The following is a 22,251-nucleotide window of genomic DNA, read 5'->3' as shown; positions in this document are numbered from 1 at the left end:
ATTCAACATTGTACTAGAAACATTAGCAGTAGCAATTAGAGAAGAAAAAGAAATTGAAGGCATTAAAATAGGCAATGAGGAAACCAAGCTGTCACTCTTTCTGCATGATATGATGGCCTACTTAAAAATCCTAGAGAATCAACTAAAAAGCTAGTAGAAACAATCAACAACTTTAGCAAATTTGCAGGATACAAAATAAACCCACATAAGTCATCAGCATTTCTATATATCTCCAACACATCTCAGCAGCAAGAATTAGAAAGAGAAATTCCATTCAAATCTCCTTCGACAATATAAAATACTTAGGAATCTATCTACTGAGATAAACACAGGAACTATTTGAACACAACTACAAAACACTCTTCACACAACTAAAAATAGACTTGAGCAATTGGAAAAACATTAACTGCTCATGGGTAGGACAAGCTAATATAATAAAAATGACCATCCTATCCAAAATTATCTATCTATTCAGTACCATACCCATTGAACTTCCAAAATACTTTTTTGCTGAATTAGAAAAAAACATAACAAAGTTTATTTGGAAGAACAAAGGATCAAGGATATCCAGGGAAAAAATGAAAAGTAAATACAAAGGAAGGTGGCCTTGCAATCCCAGATCTCAAACTATACCATAAAGCAGTGGTCATCAAAACAATTTGGTACTGGCTAAGAGACAGAAAGGAGGATCAGTGGAATAGACTTGAGGTAAGTGACCTCAGCAAGATAGTCTATGACAAACCCAAAGATCCCAGCTTTGGGGACAAAAATCCACTATTTGATAAAAACTGCTGGGAAAATTGGAAGACAGTGTGGGAGAGATTGGGTTTGGGTCAACATCCCACACCCTACACCAAGATAAACTCAGAATGGGTGAATGACTTGAACATAAAGAAGGAAACTATACATGTCAGACCTTTGGGAAGGGAAATATTTTAAAACCAAGCAAGACTTAAGAGTCACAAAATGTAAAATAAATAATTTTGACTACATCAAATTAAAAAGCTTTTGTACAAACAAAACCAATGTAACTAAAATCAGAAGGGAAGCAACAAATTGGGAAACAATCTTCATAAAAACCTCTGACAAAGGTTTAATTACTCAAATTTACAAAGAGCTAAATTAATTGTACGAAAAATCAAGCCATTCTCCAACTGATAAATGGGCAAGGGACCTGAACAGACAGTTTTTAGCCAAAGGAATCAAAACTATTAATAAGCACATGAAAAATTGCTCTAAATTTTTTATAATCAGAGAGATGCAAATCAAAACAACTTTGAGGTATCACCTCACACCTAGCAGATTGGCTAACATGACAGCAAAGGAAAGTAATGAATGCTGGAGGGGATGTGGCAAAGTCGGGACATTAATGCATTGCTGGTGGAGTTGTGAATGGATCCAACCTTTCTGGAGGGCAATTTGGAACAATGTCCAAAGAGCGATATATGACTCTCTGCCCTTTGATCCAGTCATAGCACTGCTGGGTTTGTACCCCAAAATGATAATAAGGAAAAAGACTTGTACAAGAATATTCATAGCTACACTCTTTGTGGTGGCAAAAAATTGGAAAATGAGGGGATGCCCTTCATTTGGGGAATGGCTGAACAAATTGTGGTATCTGTTGGTGATGGAATACTATTGTGCTCAAAGTAATGATGAACTGGAGGGATTCCATGTGAACTGGAAGAACCTCCAGGAATTGATGCAGAGTGAAAGGAGCAGAACCAGGAGAACATTGTACACAGAGAAGGATACATTGTGGTACAATCAAATGTAATCGACTTCTCCATTAGTGTCAATGCAATGTTCCTGAACAATCTGCGGGGATCTATGAGAAAAAACACTATCCACAAGCAGAGGACAAACAGTGGGAGTAAAAACACCGAAGAGAAGCAACTGCCTGACTACATTGGTCGAAGGCGATATGGTTGGGGATGGAGACTCTAAATGAACACCCTAATGCAAATACCAACAACATATAAATGGGTTCGGATCAAGGACACATGTGATACCCAGAGGAATCATGCATCAGCTGTGGGAGGGGTGGCTGGAGGTGGGGAGGAAAAGAAAATTATCTTTGTTTCCAATGAGTAATGTTTGAAAATCACCAAATAAAATAATGTTTAAAAGGAAAAAACATCCCAAGCCTCATTTCAGTTCTAGCACGATTCCCAGGCCCCTCATCCTACAGCTGCACCATTTAGCCTCCATGTTGCAAGAGCAGCTGGGACAATGCATGAGAAAACTGCCCAGGTGAGCCATGATCACCAAGAAGATACGGTCAGGGTCAGTTTGACAATGAATCAGAGAGAAGCAGAACACCAAGAATAGACACTGGTTTCACTCCTAGTGGGACTGTTGCTTTCTAAGGATCCTGGAAAATGGCAGCAAGTAGGGGAGAGGAAAGACTCTGGGTGGAGAGGCAAGATAAGAAGCCTGGGAATTGAAGATGACCCACTGGAGGATGTCATAATGATCAGGGTACATTGATAGAAAAGCAAAATGTTCAGTCAAGTAAATATTTCATGGAGAGGGGAATTCTTGAATGCATGCAGGTCCCCAGTTCACTAACTGGGCCTCTGAGATGAAACCTAAAGCTGCCTTCTGTTTACGTTTCCATTTGTTTTGTTTTGGGCTCTCAAATACAGCAAATCCAAAACTCTGCTACTTTGAGCATTCTTCTGTGAAGAATGGCTTCACCTTGTTGGCTGGCCCAACCATGGACCCTGACAATGCCATTTTCATTGAACACAATGAAAATTTTCCCAGAAGTAACCCGACGGAAAAGACTATCTTATTTGCAGCACTGGCATGTCTAGTACCTAGTATAGTGTCTGGCAAAAATGTGGGATATCTGCAGTAAGTACTTGTTGGGTTGAATTGGGCACCATCAAACTTTCTGAACCACACACACACACACACACGCATCCATACAGCATCCTTATTATAGATTCTATGTGTAACTTAAGTGTCACCAGCTCCATCATGAGGGATATCTCTATCCACATCCACATCAAAATCTATATCTCTATCCCCACTAAAGACAAAGTGATTCGAGCCACAGTAATCACCGGGACTTGTTTTATATGACTATAAGAACTTCTCCACCATTGGCTGCAAACGATATACATCAGTCTTGTCCATATGAAGAAGAGCCTTTTAGATTATTGAAAAGTAGTGCTTGCTGTGACTAGCAGGTTATCCTGACAAAACTTCGTCTTTCTCCTCCTTCATTTGGTATGCCAGCATTAAATTTGTCCATTATTCCAATGACCTTTTGATCACTTACTCAGCATTCCAATCCCCTGTGATGAATGTTGCATCTTTTTAGTGTTATTTCTGGATTTTCCAGGTCTTCAAAGAAGTCACTCGGTCTCTTCAGTGTCACTGCCTGGAGCAGAGACTTGCATGACTGTGATGCTGAATGGTTTGCCTTGGATTCAAATAGCTATCAGGGCCACTTTTGAGATTACCCTCAAGTCATGTTTTTTACATCCTTCCACTCCATTTCTTCTAAGGGATTTTTGTCCACCATAGTATAAAGTGATCACTTGAATGAAATTCACTCATTCCAATTCATTTGAGTTCACTGACACCCACGATGCCGATGTTTAATCTTTGTATCTCCTGTTTGACCACATCCAGTCTACCTTAGTCCATACTTCTAACGTTCTAGCTGCCTACAAAATACTGATCCAAAGTTACACCAGGCTTCTTTTGCTGCCACATACATCTGGATCCGAGTTTCCTTTCAGCGTTCACCCAGCCACTGCATGAATGCTGGAGTTACCTGAAGTTGTCCTATACTCTTCCCCAGTAACGACCTTCTGAGGTGGGCGTGCCATCAGCCAGTGTGTCATATCTTTTGTCATTTTAATACTGTTCATGGAGTTTTCTTAGCAAAGATGTTGGAGTGGTTCGTTTTGGTGGTGATGGTATAATAAATAATTCATTCTAGAAAAAATTTCAGGCTGGAAACTCAATTTCATTTGAGAAGTATCCCTTAAGAACTGAGTAAATACAAGGTCTCATGCAATCCATTCATTCAGCATATTCTAGGCATAGTTCTGGGTTCTAGGATACAGTTCTTTCATCAAAGGATCTTCAATACAATTAAGAATAATACAACTCCCAGATATCAGTATATCAGTGCATCCAATATATGTGAAAGCTAACCCAAAGTAATGGGGTGTGAAGAGAGAAGCAAGCCTGAGGGATCAGGTCCCTCATCATATAGGAGGGATGAGGGGGCTGAAACATTATCCTTTACACAACACAAGTCACATACTAGAAAAACAAGGGGAAAAAAGCGAAGGCATTCCCTTCCCCTGAAGAGCTTTCATTCTACAGTAAAGGAAAAAAACCAAGCAATTCTGTAACAAACATAGATTACTGAAGCTGTTAGGTGTCTGTACTCTCAGGATCTCAACTGTGCTTATCTACATGCTATCTCCAAACAGTCACAATATCCATACTCCAACTGAGATATGACCTTCTCATATGGAAACGGATAAAAGCTAATGGTCCTCAAACATCTTCTTGACCTCTTCTTTTCTTAGATCTCTTTTATTTCTCCATTGAGGACCTAGATAAGGCCAGAGATTGCTTCAACTTTCTTTTAATACATTTCCCAGAAACCAGGGTAGCATGAAGACTATCTGGCCATCATAACCGTATTTCTCCCCATGTCTAGCCTATATCCTTTTCCCAATCATACATTTCCTGCCTGAAGTCCTCCATGACACACCTCACCAATACATGTCCACTGTAACATACATCACACAAATCACAACCTTACATGCAGCTGGTTTCTTCCTCCTATTTGGCTCTGAACACAGCTCACAATCCAGCCAATGTCAGTCTACAATGTGAATCTTGATAGGCTAATAATACAATGGTCTGCCTATACAGCTGCCAATCATAGCCCAAGAATAGTCATTCTCCATTCTGTGCAGACTGTTGGGTTAATTTCCTTTGGTCATAAATGGAATTGAAGAGCCTCTGCAGTTTCCAATGCATGAAAGCCCCAAGAAAGGTCTTTTCAAAGTAAGAGTTCCCCACCCCTTTCCAACTGGACTGTGTAACACATCCAACATGGAGTCAGAAAGCTCTTTCATGAGTGTATTTTTCCTTCTTTTTGGCCTCACTGAATATTGATGATCGGACAATGTTTGGACAAAGTAAACTGTGTTATTGCATTTGACAAGGATCAATTTACTGTGCATTCTCTAAATGTGAGATCTTTGTCAATTGGCCACTGAGCTAATATGCTACTGATGGAATAGAACAGCATTAATAGTGACATTCTGAATATAAAAAACACTAGAAAATATGAGGAAGTTGCCATCAAAAGAAAGAATTGCTGAAATAAAAGAGCCTGAAGAGATGATTTCAATCTTCATCCAGATGCAGCAAGAAGCATGATTCATTGGAAATATGCCATCAGACATTATGGGAAGAATGATGAGTAAAAGCAAAAGGACCTCCATGGAAATGATTCCAACTCATGGCACCATGTTTGCTATTCACAAAAAAAAAAAAACCCAAAAAACAAAAAAATAAAGACCTTTAAAGACCTGAAGAAGATGCTCCACAGACAACTTAGACTGTACCTTGACACTGAACTCAAAAGGAAATTACAGTCTGGCAGTCAGAAATTTGTTGGAAAATTCAAAAAGGCAAAGACTTATTATGAACTCCTTGGTGGGGAAGAGGAGGAAAATTATAGGATCTGACTGGAGGTTTTCTGTCACAAAACCCTGTATCTTTGCCTTTCTGCTCAGATTAGAGACCAGTCCCTAGCTGACCACCCTTTAAAGGTATCAGTTCTGTCCGAATTTGGACCCCACTCTTCTCCTTGTCTGTATCTTTCCATGATAGCCCATCCTAGAGGTTACAAAGCTATCTCTCACTACCTCTGTGTCTTTGATGCTTCTCTTCACTCAAGACCCACATGCAGAAAATATATTTGTGGAATGATACCTAGCAAGATCATATTGACTCTTTTTTGCACTCCACATAGCTTTCCTCCTTTCTATACATATTTTATCAGTGACCCAAAGAGTTCTGATGGAATCTATGATCATCTCTGTACATATAACTCCCATCAATGTCTTGAACTATATTCCTACATCACCAGCTGATGATTTAAAACTAATGTCCCAGAGTCTTCTCCAACCCTGAAACACAACTCTGTGTACCCTCTCAAAGCCTCCCCTCTTAAGAACTTCCACATTTCTGAAAAGGATACCACTATTCTACCTTCCCCTAGGTTCATATCCTCTGAACACCCTCAATTCCTCACTCTCCTTCGCTCCACACATATACCTTTACAACATCCCTGATATATATATATATATATATACATATATATATATATATATGTAATATATAGTAGTCGTAGTCTCTTGGTAACCGAGGATGACAATTGTCTTTGTGTGTTTTTGTGCACAAAAACACTTGTGCATGAAAGAGATTTAAGTGGAAGAGTCGATGCACAGAGACAGCCCCACTCTCTGGCATTGGAAGCCTGGTCCAGTGGCATGAAAAGTCGTTACACCTGGAGACTTCCTCAGCTGCACTGGATGGCCGTGTTGTCTTTTGTGCTCCAACACGCCCTGAGCACTCCACAGTGCTTTGCTGCGTCGCCCTCTCAGCCGTTGAACCTTCTTGTTGGTTTCTTCCACCTGTTCCACCGAAGCAGTCTTCACATGCTGGGTGAGCAAAGCCCTGGTTCACCAGGGGTCAACGACGACCCGATGGCTACCCTCACAAGGTTTGGCTGGCCTGTCGAAGCCATTGCTCGGGGTGTGGCCGCTGCCTCATGCTAGCAGCTACTGGGAGCCACACGTGAGAGCTGGGTGTCAGGTGAGGGTCAGAGGCTGGAGAGCTGCCCTAGGAAGGCACGACAAGCCCTCCATACAAGAGATACTACCCCTCCCTGAGCACCCCATACACCAATATATATATTCCCTTTTTCCATTCACATCCCTGGCATATACTTTTATCATTCCACACCACCTTGAACAGGCTACCACTACTTTTTACCTGGACTGTTGCAATAGCTTCATGGTTTATCCCCACTGATTGGCAAAGTGGATAGAACACTGGGCCTAGAGTCAGGAAAACCAGAGTTCAAATCTAGCCTCAGATATTTACCAGCTGTGTGACCATGAGCAGGTCATTTGACCCTATTTACCTCAGTTTCCTCATGTGTAAAGTGAGCTGCTGTACCACCCCAGTATCTTTCCCAAGAAAATCTCAAATGGGGTCAGGAAGAGTCAAACTACTAAAAAACCATTAGTTTCTCCCCACTCCATCCCATCATCACCCCTATTTAATAAACTCTAACCACTCCCTATTACCTTCAGGATCAAACATAGAATCTCTTTTGACACTAAAAAGATTTTCAAACACTTACAGTCAAACTATAAATTGAACAGAGTTACCAGACTACTCTGCATACATTTTCAGGTCTGACGAGGTAGATTTCTGGTTGTTTCTCACACACAGCCTCCTGTCTCTATCTCTGTGATTTTGGACAGGCTCTCCCCTTTGCCTGGAATGCACTCCATCCTCTCTTCTGTCACTTAAATTCCTGACTTCTGCCAAAGCTGAGTTCAGTCTCCATTTGAGTAAAACAAATTTCCTATTCTCTCTCCTCCAACTAGCAATGAGATGCCTCCTCCCAAAGTAATCAAGGTTTTCCTTGTCTATTTTGTATAACTTCCTCTTGGTACCTCAGTCTCCAATAAAATGCAAGCTCTTACAGGTCAGGAACTGATGTGTCTTAGTGTTCTCAGTGCCCAGAGTGGTACCTGGGATGTCATAAGTTCTTAAAAAATGCTTGATTATTAAAATGCAAAGCAAAAGTTCAAGTCTGAACTCAAAGTCTAGTGCATTAAGTCCTTGCTGGCTCTCCCCCACAATAACTCAGATGGACACTGGAAGATTCAGCACAGGGTGGAAGCTTTCATTCCGCTGTGGAATCCTGTTGCTGAGTATTCAGGGGTGGTGGTGGTGCAGAGGGTTTGAAGTCTGAGGACCTGAGTCCAAATCCTGACATTGGAACTTACTTCCTGGAGTATTCGCTCACTGCTCCTTCTAGGACCCCAAAGTCATTTTGCTGAAAATGAAAATTTGAACCCCAAATACTCTGCATGTCTTTCTAGCTCCAACCTGTCAACCTATGACAGTGAAAAATGCCCATTCCCTAGCTGGGCACTCTGCATGTCTCCATTTAAAAAATTAGGGCATGCTAGCTAGTGGGAAGACCACAGATCCTGGTGCTAGATAGGCCTGGGCTTAAATCCCACCTGGAACACATACAAGCCAGTGGCCAAACTAGGCAGGCCATATGCCCTCTGCCCCCCAGGACAGCACCGAGGGGTTTGTAAACATGGACAGGAACCTTCCTGCCAAATGGTCTCTTGGGTCCTTGGACTCCAGGCTCCCCACGGCATTCAGCCTATGAAAGCCACTCCCCTGCTCTGGATGCTTTGTCATGTCAGAGGTTCAGCCAGACAGGACTAAAGCCGAAGGCACTGATCCAAGAACTTAGCATACCGCCAAGGTGGGATTCACCTCCCTTTGTCTATTTTGAGTAAATCAAATCAAGAACTCAAAATACCCCTAACTTAACACCTGAGTAAGAGGATGCCCAAGTCACTTACTAGAGCACTGCCCAGCCCTGGGAAGTATTAGGCAAACTGAAAAACTGCTATTGGTTTCTGTGAAGAGGGGGAGAGACAGGAAGAGATGGGGGGAAAGGGTCATAAAAGAAGAGACCAACATGGTCTGGCCTCTTGGCTTCCTTGGTTGTGGAGAGGCTCTTCCCTTGGATTCTGAATCAGAGGGTAGAGCGGAAGAGACCCACTTTTCCTTGGAGCCATTCTGTGTGGGTAGAACTCTGGCTGAAGACACCACCAGGACTTCTGGCTGAGGACTACCAGGAAATGCACATGGAGATGAGGACTTGGGGAAGCCCCTGCTGGGGTGTTTGAGCCAGACTTCACCAGAGCAGCACACAGGGCTGGTAGGCTAGACCAGGCCTTGTTTCCTTCCTATATTTCCCTCTTCCACTATCTCTACCTTGTTGTAGACAAGTCTAACTGTCATTGTGACTTGGGGGCTAACATTTTATAAATGGCGACCACTTTTAGAACTCATATTGAGTCAAAACCTATATTTACTTGTTATAATACAGATGGACAAGAGCTAGAAGACCCATTGCCCCCCGGTGTGTGTGTGTGTGTGTGGGTGGGTGTGTGGGTGTGTGTGGTGCACATGGTTCCAACTGAGATTAATTGTATCTTAGCTTCAAATCCCCAAGAAGGGGCAAGCAAACAGTAGAGAACTAATCAGTCATGATAACTGGCCGACTGGGTGCTCAAAGCAATATTAGAGGCAGGTAGAAGCCCCCAGAAGGCATGGAGTTAGGAAGATCAAGTTCTTCCTCAGCACTTACTACCTGTGCGATCGAGGGTAAATCTTTAAACCTCTGCCACAGTTTCTCCACCTGAAAAGTGAGATCTAAAGCGTGCAAGGTTACGTTGAGGATCCAACGAACTACTATTTGGAATGTGCCTGGCACACACTGGATGCTTAATAAATGCTTCTTCTCGCCGGAGGACACCCACTTCCCAGAAGCACTGAGATGCCGGGAGCTGAGCAGTATCCACAGTCAGGTCAGGAGGCCGGTTCCAATCTCCTCATCTTCAGAAATTTGCTGCTGGGCTTCCGACTCTCATTACCTTTTGCTTTCTAAGAATCGATTTAGAGAATAAAACACTCTTTCAGTGAATAATGGCCAGGCCAGTTCGGTACCAGTGTGGGTGAATCAGATTAGAATGAAAGGGCACAAAACACAAAACATTTACTGGAGTTCATCCGAGTTTCCTGTGGGGGAAGCCTCGGGTCCAGGGCCGGTTATTCATCCCAAAGAGCAGGAACTGAGGGTCATCAGGAAAACTCCAAGTCCTCAGACCCCAGGGAGCGTTCAGCAGCTCTCCTTCTTGCTAGTGCTTCTCTAGAGGCCTTTAGGGCCCTTCCTGTGGTCTCTTAAAAAGTCCTTTGGGTATCTGACTGCAAAGATGTCTAAGGGAATCAGCTGGTTCGTCATCTCTCCCTCTAAGGCTGTTCCTCTTTTATGTTCAGCTTGTGGATGACCGTGGGCTCTTGGTAGCCTGGCTAGGAGGCACCTGGGCTTTCCTAGGTCCCCACAAGTTGGGCCCAAGGAGAGACAGGGTCACACTTGCCAGCTCTCACTGAGCTGAAGGGAGATGAGCTCTTCACGGGTAGGCGAGTTCCTATGAAAGGGAGCAGGGATTGTCTTGAATTTCAATTTGAGTCAATGCTAAATAGAGGTAAAGACTATCGATAACACCTAAGATGATATTCCCTCATTCCCACTTTGATAAGACACGGATTTGTGAGTAAAGAGATGCTTTAAGGCCATAGTCCAGCCCCTCTATTTTACATATGGGATCACCGAGACTCAGAGAGGATGATGGGATTGCCGATGGCCTGGGGGCCAATAAAACAAGTCCGATCCCCCTTCCACAGGATAGTTCACCCCATGAACTCTTCCCTTCTCTAGGCTCTCTATTTCCCAGTTCTTCCACTTGAGCAGAAAAGATGCAGGGCTGAATTGTGAAAACCTACAGGTCTGACAGCATGGGATCCGCTCACCAATCTTCTGATGGAACCCCAACAAACAAGAAGGGGTCCTTTAAGAGAAAATATCTCCAGGAGAAAAAGGCATAGTGTCTAATCACAAGAAATGCAAGAGCCATGAATGGGCCAAGCAAAGTGGCTGTTCTCAGAATGAGGATGGATCTCAAATCTGCTCCCCTTGGCCCTCGCCCACTTCTGATCGATGTCATGTACAGCCATTTGTGACCATGGGTGAGATGGGTGGGTGATGACCAAGGGACTCTGTGTGATCCAAGTCCTCCTCCTCCCCTAGCTCCTGCCCTCCCCTCCTTCCCTCCATCCACCTGGACAATCTCACTGCATACTCCAGGGAGACTTAGTCTTGTCTCAAAATACTCCCTCCAGTTATCTCAGCTCCCCTCCCTTGAGGACCCCTGCCCTAAGGAGAAGGTGCGCAGCCAGGGTTGAGCATCGTCCTCCACTAACCTCTGCCATGTTTTTTTTTCTTTGTGGTCTTGTAGGGGGTCTGTTGAACTCCTTGGGCTTCACAGCCTCTGGTCATGAGCCTGAACTGATGCACTATATGAAATAATCAGCCCATTTATTACTAAACATTAATAAACCTGCTAAGTGCTAAGTGCAAAAATGGAAGAGATGGTCCCTGTCCTCAAGGAGGCTCTGCTCTCATTGGGGAAGGACAAGAGGGAACTGCACTCCCTCGGAGGGGGTGTCCATCACTTGGGGAATGGATGAACAAATGGTGGTGTGTGACTGTAATGGAATATGGTTGTGCCATGAGAAATGATCAGGGTGAGTGCAGAAAATCCTGGGAAGACTTCTCTGAACTGATGCAAAGGTTAGCGAGCAGAAGCGGCGGAACAGTCTTTGCAATAGCAGAAATATGATATAATGATCAACTGTACAGCTAAGCCATGATCCCAAACAAGTTCCCAAGATACTACAAGAGACTCGGGATGGAAAATGCTCTCCCCAACCAAACAAGGCACTGCTGGACTTTGAGTGCGAATCAGAGCATGAAATCTTGCCCTTTATTTCCATCAGGAGATTCCTATTGTATGTGTGACATGTTTCTTCTGACATGACGTGAGAAATATGAAGGAAATGAAAGTGTGAAGGGGAGAGGAGGGAGGGAGAAAACCTGAATCTCAAAATGTCAGGAAACAATTCGTAAAATGGTTTCTATGTGTAACGGAAAAAAATAAATGAATAAAGTAAAACATGTAAAATGAAGTTGAAAAGTGGTGGTGGGTGGTAAGAGAGGGACGACACCTGCAGAGGGACACGATGTCCAGGCACAGAAGAAACCCACAGAACAGGCCTGAGTCAGGAAATCTGTGGTTCCTTGTCAGACCCACAGATATGTGTTCTGGCTCACTGTACTGGACATATTTTTATGTGTCTGTGTTTATATTTAATGTTTGCTTATGAACACACATATTCATGTATATCCCGTCTCCATCAGAGGCAGAGACAGGAGAGAGAGACAGAGAGGCAGAGACAGGAGAGAGAGACAGAGAGGCAGAGACAGGAGAGAGAGACAGAGAGGCAGAGAGAGAGAGACAGAGAGAGACAGAGAGAGAGAGAGAGACAGAGACAGGAGAGAGAGAGAGAGAGAGAGAGAGAGAGAGAGAGAGAGAGAGAGAGAGAGAGACAGAGAGAGACAGAGAGAGAGAGAGAGGAGAGACACACAGAGAGAGACACAGAGAGGCAGAGACAGGAGAGACAGAGAGGCAGAGACAGGAGAGAGAGACCGAGAGGCAGAGACAGAGACAGAGAGAGGCAGAGACAGGAGAGAGAGAGAGGGAGAGGGAGAGGGAGAGAGGGAGAGAGAGACACAGAGACAGAGACAGAGACAGGAGAGAGAGACAGAGAGACAGAGACAGAGAGGCAGAGACAGAGAGAGAGAGAGGGGGAGGGGGGGAGGGAGGGAGGGAGGGAGAGAGAGACAGAGAGAGAGAGAGGGAGGGAGGGAGAGAGAGAGAGAGAGAGAGAGAGAGAGAGAGAGAGAGAGAGAGAGAGAGAGAGAGAGAGAGGGGGAGAGAGAGAGAAGGAGAGAGAGACAGAGAGACAGAGAGGGAGAGAGAGACAGAAAGAGGGAGAGAGAGCTCAGGGGCTGAGGAAAGGGACTGGATTCAGAGTCAAAAGGAGCAGAGTAGAGATGAGAGTTGGATGAATTTTCTGTACAAAGAAGCATATGCATACATACACACTCTACGTATGTACATAATACTCTACACATGTATCGCACACACGTACATCATATAGACAACATATTGACACAGGGGCATTTACACACACATACTACATGCACACACACACCTCCCACAAACCCTGGCTTATCAGTGACTACAAACCAGGTCAAGATTGCTCCACCCTGCTTTGCTAGGACTCCTGGCAATTACATTCAAACATATTGATTTGTCTCCATTTGAAATCCTAGATCTCGCAAGGAGAAAGCCCCAATTCTGAAATGCATGCTTCCCTCCCGGACACAAGAAAACCCCTTGGGAGCATCATTAGGGGGAGACTCATCATTTGGTCATTCACTAAACTGAGTGTGCAGAGGCTCGAACCCTGGGTCTCAAGAAGAGCTGAGTTCAAATTTCACCTCCGATACGTATCACCTGTGTGACCTTGGACAAGTCACTTAACCACTGCCTACCATATTGCCTTCACCTCTAAAATGGAGATTAATGATAGCGTGTACCTGGCCGGGTTTTTGAGGGGGGATAATAGCTTGCCAACCTTAGAGGGCTCTAGAAATGCTAGCTGTTGTTTTTCTTGCGGCTGCTGTTGCTCTTATTATGCCTTCCTTACCCAATTTGGAAGAGAAAAAAGTTGTACAATTATCGCTTTGGAGGTTTGAAAGAAATGCATAAACACTTCTGCCTGGCAAATTCTCTTCCCTTGGAGTCAGCTTGTCAGGCTGAGATGCTAACAGAACAGTTCCAGGCAAGGGAAATAGCCTTCCCTTTGAGCACACAAAGGCCGCCCCCGCCCGCCTCCCCCACCAAAGAAACACACACACACACACACACTCACACACACACACACACACACACACACGCGTGCACACTCGCGCACACACGCCTCCAGATTCCCCGCAGATCTCCCTGTGAATCAGAGGACCACAATGCCATCGAGTTCTTCCTGGCTCCTCCCCAAGACCACAGACTTCAGCACACAGACAGCAGAGGCTGAGGCAGGGCACTTGGGCCAGTGTCAGAGTCAGGAGCTCCATGAGGACACTCTAATGGGATCCCTCCTTTCCCCCAGTATTCAGGCAGGAAGCCCGAGAGGAGCCCTTCCCAGCCCCACCGTGGTCTCAGCATCTGCTCCAGGCACTGTGCTCCCTTCCCAAGCCTGGGCGTGATGGATGGATGAAGCACAGAGCGCTGTTCCCATCCCAACACCTGTCGGAAATTAAGCAGCATCCATCTTTGTGGAGAAAATTAAAAAGTACTTACTTATTGTCGGCTCTGCCGGGGCGCACAGAACGCCGCTCCTGGACGTGTGCGAGGGAAGCAAATGAGAAGCCGAGAAGTCGGGGCTGTAGATCAGCTGCATCTCAGTGGAGGAGCTGAGGAGAGAGAGGAGGAGAAGGCTGATGGTGGGGCTTCCTTGGTAATCATCCAGTGAGCGGCCTAATGGAGAAGGTGAGGGCTGGAACTAGAAATGGGGGAGCTTCTCCTGGCCCACTGCACGCTGTCCGGATGGATGGGCACTGAGTCACGAACCTTTAGGAGACCAGCCTTCCCCTTCATTAAGGACAGCATGCCCTTTTTTCAATGGCTCTAAGAAGCACTTCAGATATAAAATAACATTGGAAAATATTTTTGACCTTTCACCATAATTAAAATTGTTCTTCAGTCTTTTTTTCTACCATGAGATCTAGCAGAAAAGTTCTGAGGTCTGTCGTCCTCCTCCTCCTCCTCCTCCTCCTCCTCCTCCTCCTCCTCCTCACATCTGCACCACACGGGGCTAAGCATTTCACTGTCATTATCTCCTTTCAACTGCTCCGGAGGGGGGTGCTTTTATGATTCCCTTTTTACAGAGCGAATTCAGGCAAACAGAGGTTACCTGACTTGCCTAAGGTCATACTTAAAGCAATGTAACCATCAGACTGGATTGGAACTCGAGTTTTCCTAACCTCACAGCCAACTCTCTATCACACTGTACCATCCAACAACTCCATGAGAGAACAACCTACAAATACAATGGTGGAGAGTGTCAGGATGGCAGTTATGCTCAATGAACGCTGAACCTGAACTGGTGTCTTCTCAGTTGACCCTGGTCAAGGGGTCTAGTTGTCTGTCAGTGTCACCCTTCCAAGCAGGCAAGGAATGAGAAGTTCTACAGCTAACTCAACAACAGATTTGGTTGCCCCGGGAATAATAGACAACTTCAGTTAATGGGTCATGAAGTCAACAAACAAGGAGCAGGAAGGTGCGGTGGGTGGCAGGCCCTGAGAGATAAAGAAAGGCAAAGACCGTCCGTGCCCTCCAGAACTTCCATTTCAATGAAAAAGCCAACCTGTGAAGAACCACAGACTTTCAAGTTATGGACAGAGAAAATGACAGGCAATGCCTGAGGGAATGACAACAGCAGCTTCAATGGGAGCTGGATACTGAAGGAGTCCAAGAGGCCCAAGTGGCAGAGGGCAGGTGGGAGAGTGCTCCATTCACGAGGTGAAAGGCATAGATATGAGAGAAGGGTTCTATGTAAAAAATAGCAAGGGTGTCTGTTCACCTGTATTGTAGAGGGTGTGGAAGAGAGTTCAGGAGCCTGGGAATATAAAGTGATGGACCAGACTGGGAAGAAGATCATAAGGGACTTAATCCGTAAATAGGGAACCACTAGAGTTGGAAGTTAATTGGTTGTTGTCCTTTGACCAATGACAAGAGGACCAATTACATCACTGGTGATATTTTGACTTTGGCATGACGTGTATTTAAGCAGAGCTGCACAGAGTCATCAGTCTCACTCTCTCATCCAGTTATCAAAGTCCAATGGCATGACAAAAGGAAGGACAATTGGTGATGGTCGGAGATGGAGTGAATAATCTGGGCATCTTCCATGTCTGACCAAGCTGCAAGCATTCCTCAGCTCCTGCTTCATCCACCTTCAAGGACCTTGGAACAAATTGTTCTCTTTCACCCATTGTGCCTGCAGGAGGCTTCTCATGCTTAGCATAGACACTCATTTAACTTACTGATGGATTTGAGACCTATAAGTTATTCTCAACCTGGTTTAGCCCACATGCCAAGACTGTTTTTGTGGGATGCGATGGCTAGGCATCCTACAGCTTCTTAGAATCACAAATGAGAACTGGGTGACAGGTGGGCATGAAAGGTGGATGGGAAATCCTGGAAACGGTTCAACGAGATTTCTGTTTCTAGATGTCAAGCCAGCAGAGTAAGGAACAATCTTAGCTTGCCCAAACCTGCCTCCAAACAACTAAAAAGGGAGAAAAATGACCCCAAACAAATTTTGGAGTGACAGCACCAACAGAAGAGAAAGTGAAATAGAATTTTAGTCAAAGAACACATAAAGGGGCCACAGAAAAAAACAATTTTACTGGAGTAAAAGGTGAGAATAGTAGAATAAACAGTGTGAGGAGTGGCATAGTGCAAATATATACTAAGAAGCTTGACAGTTGAACTGGTTCAAACTCACCTTGAGGAGCTTGAGGGAACTACCCCCCCCTCCCAGGAGATGAACCAACTAAAAACACCAGGAAGAAGTAGCATTGAGGAGTTGAATTCAGCTAAATCCACTGCACCTGACACCCAGGAGAACCCAGGAAAATTAGTATTTCCTCCACTGCAGAAGTGGAACTGAGCCTCAACATTGAGGCAAGATCATGAAAAAATTCCACCCAAATGAGCAAAAGACAAAGAAAAGACCTCATCCTAGAAAGCTTTTTGAGCCTAAAGGAGCATTAAAATGTAAGCTCAGAAGAGGATTCAGAGCAATGCCAGAATGGAAATGTGTGAACCCTCAAACTCAAATGTAAAAAGAATATCAGGTCCAAAATTCACTCCTGAAAGAGCTTTAGAGACAGAATTTAAAAATGAGACTTGGAAGAAAAATTAGAAAAGAAAATGATTGGGAAAGTCAACAGTTCAGAGGAACAACTAGTTGGAAAAAGAAAAAAAAACTCATTAAAGATCTCTAAGAAAGAAAATTACAATGTCTTAAACAGGAAAATAACTCCCCAGGAAAGAAAATGCAAAACTTCAAAGAATAAAATGGCTTCTAAAAAATTAGAATTGGAAAAATGGAAGCTAATGACTTCTTAAGATAACTAATAACAATAAGATGAATTCAAAAGAATAAAAAAAGGAAATCAGAAATATTATACTGGAAAAACAACTGACCTAGAAAATAGATGGAGGTGAGATAATAATCATTGGATTGCTTGAAAGCCATGATGAAAAAAACGTCCTGGACAATATACTGGAAGAAATTATTAGGGAAGACAATAGAGGAAAATAGAAATTGAAAGAATTCACTGATCACTGCCTGAAAGAGATCCCAAATCTAATAGTCCAAGGACTGTGCCAGCCAAATTTCAGAACTTCCAGGCCAAAGAGAAAATACTACAAACAGCCATAAAAAGTCTAATTCATGTAACCCTAGTCAGGATTACACAGGACCTTTACATTAAAGGAGAGAAAGGAAAGGAATATGTTATTTTGGAAGACAAAGGATTGTAGGACTACAACCATGAATCATCTACACAATGAAACAGCATAATACTGCAGAGGAAGAAATTTACATTTAATTAAATAGAGGAATTCTAGACCTTCCTGATGAAATGATCAGAGCTAAAAAGAAAATTTGATGATCAAATTTGACACTCAAGAAAAGCATAAAAAACGAATAGGAAAAAAACTCAGTGGGTTTAAACTGATCACTTTCCTAGATAGGAAAATGTTAAATTGGGATACTTATATTTAGATACAGAATATTCTTAAAGTAATCAAAGGAAACAATGGTGATAAATTAACTGAATTACTATATAAGGTGATAACTAAGATATTTAAGATATATATGATTCTTGTAGTACCTAGGGACTTAAGTTATTTAGGATACTGTGACAAGGAAATCACTTTAAAAGACTGATATATATTAATTTAAGGTCACCAAGGAATTCAGCTATGTAATTCCTTAATGAAAACTCAAGTCAGCAGTCAACCTTTTATGGAGTTTAATTACAAACAGGAGGAAGAAAGAGAGAGAGAGAGAGAGAGAGAGAGAGAGAGAGAGAGAGAGAGAGAGAGAGAGAGAGAGAGAGAGAGAGAAAGGGGAGAGAATAGAGAAGGGAATAGGGCTTAAATACCCCCTCTGTTTAGGCTGGGCCAAAAGGCCCAAGTCCTTAGATAGCTGAGACAAAGAAAAGAGATCAGTCCCTATCACTCACGTGACCAAAATGGAGAAACAGTCTCAGGGGCCTCCACCTCCAGCTTCCTTCAGAGCAAGCTTCTCAGAGCACAACCTCTCAGAGCAAAACCTCTCGACCCCCCCCCCCAGTCCTCAGACCCCGCTACCTTTAAGGAAACCATCTAAGTCCCCTCCCCTCAGTTCTCACATCTACCAATCACTGTCGATGTCTCCCCTGTGCCAATGGTGGCTCTAGTTTAACCCAGGACTGCCCAGAGGTCTGTGGCTTTCCACATGTCTGTTGAAGGTCATATTCTCAAATAATTAAATCTTGATCCTTTGCTGCAGCCCTTCCTAAATCCTGTTACTCTAAGTAGGGTGGAGATTGTATTTTCCAAGACCTGGTTCTGTCATTCCAAGTATCTCTATTGTATCAATTCTAAAATCAATCATGACTCAAAGAACTTCCTGTTCTATGCTTAAGCATAGGTCAAAGCCCTTTCCATTGTTCAGCAAAAGGTTTCTGTCCTAAAGTAATCTTAAGAAGGGAGGAAAAGGACCCTCCAGTGCCAAGAGGGTTCACATTCCAATAGACTATCAGTAGGAAATTTTTCAAGTATGAAATTTCCCAATGGTGAAATTTCCAACATTTATAAGTCTAAGAAATTTTAAGGTTTACAATGCTTAAAGTATAGCAGATAGTTAAGAAGTATCCCTATGAAGGCCATGAATAGGAGCACATATATAGAAAGCTGGGAGGAAGTTGAATACGAAGGGATGATATAAAAAAAAAACAAAGTAATACAAAATCAAAGGTTAAGAAAGTGAAAAACATTAGGGGAAAAAAAGGAGAGAAAATGTAGGGTAAATGATCTCACTTGAAGAGGCACATAAAAAATCAACATGGTTGAAAAGGAAGTTGGGGCTATGGCAGGCAATCTTTGAACCTTATTTTTTAGGAATTGGTGTGAAGTGGGAATAGTATCCATATCCAGGTATAGAAACTCATCTTTCCCATATAGGGAAGTAAGAAGGGGAGAGAAGGGTAGTATAGAGAGAAAGGAGGGTGTCCTTTTTTGTGAACAAGGAAAGATTGAAAGGAGAGGAAGAGAAAGATAACCAGGAGAAAAATCTGATGTAGGGATAAACCTAGGAATAATAACTGTGAATGTAAATGGGATGAACTCTCTATCTATAAAACAAAATAGTGGAATAAAAGCCAGAACCCAACAATATACATTAAAGCAGGGAGCCAACCACAGAGTTAAGGTAATGGGCTGGAATAGAATATACTATTCTTCAGTCAAAGTTAAAAAAAAAAAAGCACGGGTAGCAATTATGATTTCAAACAGACTGTCATGGAATACTACTATATTGTGCCATCAGAACTGACAGAAAAGATGGTCCCATACACACACCACACACACAGAAACAAATCAACCTGGAAAGACATAAAATGATGCAAAATGAAATGGGCAGAACTAGGAGAACAAGTAACAACAATGAATGATAATCAATTATGAATGAATTAACTCTTTTCAGCAATGCATGGATCCAAGGCAACTCCAATGTACCCATGATTAAAAAAAAAAGGGCATTCACTACTATAGAAGGAACTCATGAAATCTGCATGCATACTGAAATGAGCTATTCTTCACTTTATTTCCTCCATGAATACTTCTCTAGTATAAGTGACATGTATCTTATTTCACAAGACAATGAACATGGAAATAGATATTGTACGATAACATTACCTGCCTTCTTCAAGAGGGGGAGAGGGAGGACATGGATTGCAAAATTTCAGAAAATGATTATTGAAAATTATATCAACAGGTAATGTGGAAAAATAAAGGAAATAAAAAAGAAACAGTTTGCCAAGTCCTTGCACCAGAGGTTCTCCTCTTTCCTGAACAGCCAGTGAACCCCAGTTTGGGATGGAGAGAATGTCAGACATATCCTTTAGAAACCTCACTTTGGTGCTCAGTTGATGACTGATTGTCATAGGGCCGTGCTAAGGGTACTCCAGTTAGAAGGCTATTGTAGTAGTCCAGTCAAAAGTGGATGAGGGTGAGGAAGTTGGGTTTTGCTAAATGAGTTGGGGAAAATGGTTATATTCCCAAAATGTTGCAAAGGTAGAAAGAACAGGATTTGGGGAAAAATAGGATGATGGTTGTTAAGAGTGAGGACTAAAGAAGGATGCCCCTGCTGTGAACCTCTTTAGGTGTCTGGGGATATTATTGTATTGTCATAATAGGCAAATTTATAAGAGTGGCATGCTTGGCAGGAGATAAGATCCTTTTTTAACATGTTGAGTTTGAGATGCACATAGGATGTGGAATTTAAGGCATTAAAAAGGCAGTTGTTGATGTTGCTCTGGAGGTGTTTGGATATAGCCTAAAGGTGAAGAAGAGATGCTATTTAGAATTCTCAAACTCAAATCTTTTCTTGGATCTTGGTTCTTGTGTATCCATGCTGCCATCCACCCATCCATCCATCCACCCATCCATCCATTCATCTATCCACCCATCCATCCATCCACCCATCCACTCTTCCTTCCATCCATCCATCCTTCCTTTCATCCATCCACCCATCCATCCATCCACCCATCCATCCATCCACCCATCCATCCATCCTTCCATTCATCTTTCCCTTCACAAAGCACTGTATAACTACATGGTTTGGGCCAGATGTTCTGGTCCCATACTGTGACCCTGGCAAGAAATCAGTTCATGAAATCATCTGCCCTGGCTCATCATTCCTAGAGAGTAAAACAAAGATGACATCTCTGTTGCTAAGACTAGCCCTAGGGACTAGGCTGGTGACTTGGGGGTGCTGACTATAAAACCAGAGATGAGAAGTTATTAAGTTAACAGGCCATGATGGGTTGCCACATTGTATCAAGTACTGGGCCTAGAGTCAACCACCTATTGGCTATGTGACCCCTAGAAAGTTATGTTATCTCTCTCTGCCTCAGTTTACTCATATGATAAGGATGGTACAAGTTTGTTTTGAAGATTAAAGGAGATAATATTTATAATGTATTTGGCACAGTACCTGGCTGATCTTTAGATGCTTAGTCATTTAAGTCATGTCTAATCCTTTTTTTTTTTTTTACAAATATGGAAGGGTTATCCATTGGGTCCTACTTGGAAAGCTTGGTCACTTAGCCCCAGGCCAGCTCTCAATTACCCCAATATAGCTCCTGGCAACTGCTGCTATAGGCAAACTGTGGCTTCCCCTAACCAAAGACCTAGTTAAGAAACTACATTTTCTGTCTTCAATTTGAGGAAGACTGAGATTATTCTCATCCCTAAAAAGCACATTTAAAATGGGAATAATGATTTCACCCACTTCCCATGGATATTATGAATGTCAAATGATAGTTATGAAAGGTACTGTAACTTTAAGTTGCTCTATACTATTGGTAACTGTAATAGTAGAGATAGTAATTGTAATAATAATTATACTGTTGTTGATTCTCTCTCCCCTTCCTTCCCTCCCCTCATTTAAACATGGGACAATCCTGGTGGCTCTTCTTCCTAGTGAAAGCAACGATGAATGAAATCATGAGGTTTTCATGTATGTGTGTATGTAGGAAAGAGTAGGAAAGGATTTGAAACCCAATTCTGACAGTTAACAAGCACTGTCACCTCAGTCATTTGAGCCTCAGTTTACTCATCTGTTTGTTGTGAAGTAGGTACAGTGTAAATTTCCAAGTGTTCTCAGAGGAAGGGAATCTGAGCTCCCATTTCACAACAAAGGAAACAGAAATATAAATGAGAGCTTTTCACAAAAATAACCTGAAAACAACCATAATATTTTTAAAATGGGCATTTCCTTATTTGTCACTTTCAACCAGGAATAGTTCATTTACATATTCAATCAACTCTCAGGGAAAAAAAAAAAGCTTCCCAAGGACAAAGGTTCTGTCTTTTTTGGATCAAGTGGTTAAAACAATGAAAATACCTAACATAAACGTGACTGTTGCTCTTTACAAGCCAGGGCCTCTGACTTTATCACTATCTGGAAAATCTAAATGATTCATTGGTGAATTATCCATTTCATAGCATGGTTCCTCTCTAGAAGAACTATCTGAGAAGGGAGCCAGCTATGGGTGCCTGACTCCTGGGTGCCAAGGCCCAAGGGCCATCTTGCCCCAAGCCAAGGCTTACACCTCTCCTTCCCTGGCTT

At 42.9% G+C, this 22,251-nt stretch overlaps 1 long non-coding RNA gene across 2 annotated transcripts in view; it reads right to left on the bottom strand.

The window, feature by feature from the left end:
• Positions 1-22,251, bottom strand: part of LOC103099260 (uncharacterized) — a 141,977-nt gene that overhangs the window by 77,863 nt on the left and 41,863 nt on the right. For both annotated transcript variants that reach the window (XR_459620.3, XR_008911430.1), the window contains exon 2: positions 14,142-14,254. This is a non-coding gene — a long non-coding RNA (uncharacterized LOC103099260). The remainder of the gene's footprint in view (positions 1-14,141; positions 14,255-22,251) is intronic.

Source organism: Monodelphis domestica, chromosome 1 (genome assembly GCF_027887165.1).
Source record: "Monodelphis domestica isolate mMonDom1 chromosome 1, mMonDom1.pri, whole genome shotgun sequence".
Taxonomy (NCBI): Eukaryota; Metazoa; Chordata; class Mammalia; order Didelphimorphia; family Didelphidae; genus Monodelphis; species Monodelphis domestica.
Note: the sequence above shows the minus strand (reverse complement) of the source record. Positions and strands in the feature narration are given on the sequence as shown.